This window comes from Xiphias gladius, chromosome 8 (assembly GCF_016859285.1).
Source record: "Xiphias gladius isolate SHS-SW01 ecotype Sanya breed wild chromosome 8, ASM1685928v1, whole genome shotgun sequence".
Taxonomy (NCBI): Eukaryota; Metazoa; Chordata; class Actinopteri; order Istiophoriformes; family Xiphiidae; genus Xiphias; species Xiphias gladius.
In genome coordinates, this window is record NC_053407.1 from 23,544,275 (window position 1) to 23,550,747 (window position 6,473).

A 6,473-nucleotide genomic window follows, 5' to 3' on the forward strand; every position below is an offset into this window, starting at 1 on the left:
GATCTTCAGAACAACTACTAATGATAGATTAATTACAAAGCAATTATGTTTGCAAAAAATGATTAAATATTTATACAAATATACAGGAAACAAAACTTTGCTGGCTTATAGACTGTATGAAAGTTACTGGGGTGGGGAGTGGAGCTGAATTTTTTTTTCCCAGTGTTATTAATATTTTTATTTGGACCTTCACCATGACTTAAAAAAAAAACCTCGACACAATAAGTCAAAATAATATATTTATGGCAAAAATTTTGCTGTGTCAAATAGCTGTTAAATTCATGTTTTTAAAGCTATCAAATGAGTAAACTGATAGACTTAGGGTGCTGATAGACTTAGGATTCACAATATTTTTGCTAGATTCCTATTGATAAAAAATACATTTGAATTAGTCATAATCAACCTCTCTTCCCTTACTGGGTTGATAAATCTGCGAAACATGTTGATGAATTCCAATTTATTTCAGAGTCTCAATCAGTGCTTTATCATTCTCTTGGTGTAGGAGTGACCCTCGTAGAGCACTGAGATGAAGTCTGGGCTTGTCATGTAGTAGTTCAGAAATGCTGGTGGCATTTTCTTTTCACTCAATGCTCATGGGCTCCTGTTCTTTTTTTTGTTTTGTTTTGTTTTGTATGAGGTGAGCTAGGATTGTTTAATGGCTATTTTTGTGACCAAAAATAGCTGCAGAATTAGTTTTTAGAGGGGAGCCCAAACACATCTCTTAAGAAAAAAAGATACAATATCTTCATGATTCACACTCTACAATCCCTGTGGTGGCTCTGGGGTCCACCTTTACAAGCAGTGACCCAATAAGGATCAGTAAGTAAGGCATGTCTGTGTCAGTGACCCAGTACCATTTTAATATCTGTGAGATACTGACAACCGAAGGGGATCTCATTCATCAAAACCACCTTTCTATCCCAGTTAACGTTATGGGACATTTTAGAGGATAGAAAATCCAACTGTGCCATTTCTTCTCTGATTTTTGCTCAGAAATTAGGTTCTCCGAACCCTTACACCAAGACAAAAACTGAAAATTTGAAGGCTGGAAAATCATTTCAGTGTTCTCACACAGACTGGTGACCACTTCTAATCTTTTGGTGAGAGAACTGAACAAGTGCCTCGGGGTGAAGAGGAAAGCAGCGCAAACAATGTAATGTAGCTGTAATCTAGACCGACATCTCGATGCAACACTTGGAAAGTGAACGCTTTAGCACCCTTCACTCAACCCGAGGCCAGTAGGGCATTTAAAGTTATAAAAGGTCACAGAGTGAGAGTCACTCCATTCACCGTGTACAGTTGCCACACAGGGATTTATCTTGGCTGTATTGTACACACTGACACATATGTAGGGGGCAACTAAATGTCTGAGGATAGCGCAGTATATACTAATCTAAAAATGCATGCTATGAATACGTGCAATTATACAACAACTGATAAACATCAATGTTCTTAGGCAAAAAGAGACAGAAGCAAATCTGTAATGTAACAAAAATCTGATTATGATGAAACTACAAAGAAGAAGATAAAATTCTAGAGCATGGACATTGTTCTTGCATATTTTTAGTTAATTTTATAGGTATAGAGAGTACGTGATATTGTGTTCTATGGGATTTCAAATTATGATTTCATCCTTTTTGGTTTCATCACTTGTAACTAGTGGCATTATCAATTGTTAAAGATCACCTCCACTCAGAAACCTGTTTTACCTTGTTGTCAATTCACACGGTTATTTGACCCCCGTTTTGCAGAAGGATGTATGCACGTAGTTGCACACGAGACTGAGAAAGTTTCTTCTTTTATAACAATGACTGAATAACATTTGCAGATATACAGCACAATAATAACTTGATAGCTTATAACAGCAGATTTTTTTTTTTAACTTCTAAACGATCTATAAAGAATTAGCAAATCATTAATTAACAATTACTAAAGCCAGTGCTTACTATTAATAAACCATGATGAAGAAAGCCTTATCGGAAATGGTACAATTTGTTATATTCCATATGGACAAAATTGTCCAAATTTACATGTGCCCTTTAAATTGCAGCTCCACAAATAAAACACATGACATTTTTAAAATGGAGTCTTTACTCTCACGCTTTCCCAAAGGAAAGTTAATATATCTCCTCTACAGACAAATGATCAACTATGAAGGTTTTACATAAATGTAGTTTACATTTTGAAAAAAACTGAACCTACAACCTGCGCAGACACTTCCACTGCATCATATTCTTTGATTAAGCAATAATTTCCACGTGGATAAGCACATAAATCTCAGGTCCCTCAGTGCATAAACCATTACTCTTGCAGTTTTTTTTACTTTGGCTGTCACAAAGGCACTAAACTATTTATTAGTTGTGGCAGATTTAGGACAGGTAGTTGGATAATCAGAGGATGGAAGAGTCAGTGGAACGTTATGCCTCTGTGTGCGTGCGTCTGCGTCTCCAGGTCAGTTTTAGGCATTACATATTACGGCGTCTGAGGTGGGAGGATGAAAAATGGAGTTTGATCCAGCTTCTTTTGTTGCCATGTCTGCCTGTTGAACATAAATTTGCACCCATGGCTGCTGTGGCTTTTTTCTTCTTTGTCTTTGTTTATGCGCCAACTGAGCCTCAGTTAATCATCTTCTCAAGCCTTAGCAGACATTAGTGACCTGGTTTGCCTGTTGGCATGATGAATACAGTGCTATTGATGGCTTTTGTGAATGTCTGTTTGAGTGGATCATGTGTATTTGTACTATATTCATTTGCGCACACAAGCATGACTGAGCATTGAAATATCTGTGTACAAATGCAGCAATGATCTGTTCACCGATTGTTAATGCTTGTGTGTTGCGTGGCTCTGTTGTTGGCAGTGTCAGTCTTTTGGACTGTCTGTGCATGCAGGCGTCCACTCAGACCGAGGTCACAATATTGACGTTTAAAGCCTTTACGAGTAACATGCCTTTATTTATTGCACAGCATGTTCCACAATTTTTTCCAGTGATAAGAGTAGTTGAAGTGACAGTGCTTTACTTCAATATGCAGCTAAACAGATTACAGAGAGTTTTTACCCAACTGAGTTGTCAGAAACAGGCTCTGTGTGTATGTATGATGATAAGATCGCATTATCATATCAAATCCCTTGACACAGTATATAATCAAAGTTGACATTTAATTTTTCTCTCAGTGCATAATCAGTCATTTGATATTTATTGATTTAAAGGATAACAGAATGAGCAGAATTAATAGGAGCGCTGTGCTTAATCTGAGAATAGCAAAGGAAAAAAGGAACTTCATAGATTTAGATCTTCTCAGGAAGCAGTAGTAGGTCCTTGAAGAGTGGTGAAAGGCTTTCAGCTCAACAGTCAGATATTTATCTTTTTACCACATGTCTGGATCTCTGAGCATGCAAGCACGGTGAGAAATGTGTTTGTCATTTTTAGTTGCCCTGGAATTTCAAGGAAGGCTTAGGCAAGAAGGACAAAGGATAAAAGCAGTATATGAAATCAAGGAAATCTTGTTGATACAGATAACCTGACTGACCTTCTTTTTTTTTCCAGTGAAAAGCTCATGCAAGGACGAACTTTACATTTTTGCGCTGGCAAGGCTCTGAGAACAAATCAGGTTCAGACTGGAAGAAAAGTCCGATGGACTCCAACTACTCCAGTGGAATTACAATTAACACTAACGTCATCCCAAACCACAGGAGGTTTTTCCGACTAAAAATGTTATTATTTACTTTCTGTGTATATGAAATAAATGTCTCATTTTATGGTCATACATGAATATATAAAAAGACCAAAAACTACAAAGAACTATAGATTCCTGGCCAAGTTATATGTTCAGATACTTTGTTTTGTTGGAGGTGTGGCACACCCATCTCCTTGGTCTTATTCTAGAGCAAGTAGCGAACAGTAACTTACACAGTTTTTCCCATATAATGTCTTACCGTTTTACTTTAAAGCTGCACTGATATTTTTTTTATTGACAGCGCAAATAATGAATTGTTATAATGTGAACGGTGTCGCTCATAGTGAGAAACCTGCAGAAAATAATCACCAGAACTATAGAATAAAGGAGCATTTGAGTGTCATTTTTTCGGTTTTACGGAGCGCAACCTTACTGTTTTGGTTCTCTCTTGCCGCTCTCATCATGTTTTCCAGCCTACAGCCTGCTGAAAAAAAGCATACAGTCAGCTAGAAAATAGCAAAAAAAAAACCAAAAAGCTATAATAAACACTCTGTATGCTACTTGCCCAGCATCAAATGGCAAACAGATAAAGTTAGCGACAAGCTGATGAACATTGTAGAGCATTTAGTCGCTAAAGGGTCAGAGGTTGTTGGAGGTTGAAATCAGTTAAAATTAGAGCGAATATTGAACTTTCATTCATGAGGTGGCCAGTGACACAACTCCGAACAAATGCTGCAATTAGTGCAGATTTAAATACTTTTACTTAACCTGTAGAAGCCAGGAACAGGCAGAATATGTTTAATAAAAGAAACAAATTTGTGGAATCAGTGTTGTTGAGCGGAAGTTGTTGAGTGTCACCAACAAACCAAACGATCTGCTGACTCAGCAGGAGTGGAGCGCTCTCGGGAATTTTGCTCTCCGAAGTTGAACACTTGAAAAACTTGAGGAGCTCAGAGGTTTTTTTTCTAAACAAACAACAACAACAAAAAAACAAAAAAAAAATCTGCTTCACACTCCAGACATAAAGCAGTTCACACTGGGCACAAATAGCTTCAAAACCAATGAAAATAAACAGACAGTGTGACTGCCTGAACCGAGGGCTACTTTGATCTGTGAGGTAATAGCGGTAGCCAGACATTACACTCTTACAGCTAATGAACACTTCTGCTCTGTGTTTATCCAGTTTGCCCATTTTGTTCATTGGTGTATATCCTGTGCAAGTACATTACGGCAATCTGTGTTGACACTGGGAATACACAGAGAGGGGAGGGCATTATTTACCTAGTTTTAAAATAGGTCGGCTGAAGTTGCCACAGGAAAGGACCAAAGCACAGCTAGGTCCCCAAAAACGTCATGAAGTTATGTCTTATAGCACAAATACAGTAAAAGAATAAAGAATAAAGGAGGGACGCTGAGACACATGTTGTAATCTGACACTGAAATACCATACAGCAAAATAGAAGTGTTGTCATCATGGTTATAGATGAGTGGTGTGGATACTTTTTTCTTTACCTCTAATGAATCTTTCCTGACACAAGATTCGCACTTAAAGTTTTAATTTTTAGCTAATTTCTTTACCATTAGCAAAACTGTTAAGTAGCGAGAATGTGACTGTAATATTAAGAAGCAACCTAAATTTCACCTGCCTGTACCATTCAGGTAATTCTAACCTCCACGACAGTATTACTTATCTTAACTATTAAAAAAACAACTTCACATAACCATTAACATAAAAGTCCAGTTTGTACTACTTTCCACAAAGCCAGAGTTCATACAGAAAAATTGTTAAATAAGATGAATAAGTTGTAGTTCTTACTTAAGTTATAATACATTTTTGTTTTAAATTGAGAATGGTATTTTCATGACAATGTGAAATTATGAGGCTTTTCAAAAACATTAGTTGCACATTTTTTCTGTGGGTATGTTGATTTGTAACGATTAATTTCAGCAAAACCAAAGATATCGTCTTTTTCATTCAACACATTCGTCTTTCTTGTCAAAACCTAAAGCCTACATTACCAAAAATGCAACACACCTATCGAAATTCAGTTAGAGATTCAGGTGTTTTAGGCTAAGAGTGGCTAATGAAGCCTCGAGCCGCTTAGCCCCAAGCAGAGATGAGCAGCAGACTACAGAGGTCTGGTAAACTCAGGTCTTTCTGACTCCGCACCCCCAGATTTTTTTTTTCATTTTCAAACTTGTAGTCTTCAGACTCAACCGACGCTGACTCAAGTGACATCACTCAAGGCGAACTATCAGATTTCAAGAAACTCCTTCTGGCTACACAAAAGGCTTTATACAACTTTTTTCAAATATACACTAGGAATTCCCAAGACCTGTAAACAGACTCTGATGTATAAAACCAGTGGAGCTCCCCTCCCATTTAAATATTATTGGCTGCTGTTCTTTTTTTTTTTTGCATCTCATCGTTGTTTCTTTTAGGAAATTTAAACACAAATGTTTCTTGTTTGGGAATTCAGCAAAACAGATTTTACTGGTAACTGGCTTAATGATAATGAGAAACTGTCGACAAATCTAGTCTCAGGAAAACCACTACAGACCACTATATCAAACTACTGACCTGCCTTTCCAGGAGTTTCCTCCATTAAATTTATTTCCAAGTTTTTGAGGAGTTTGTTTTAGGAGACACTATAAATTAGAAACTGAGCTATGGGCCCTACAAATAGACCAGGACTTGACTTGACTGCTGCCTGTTGCAATGCCAATCACAAAAACTATACAACAGCTGGCCAAAAGTATTTTAAAACCATCTATCAAGCAGCAGGACTGAAAAAACAG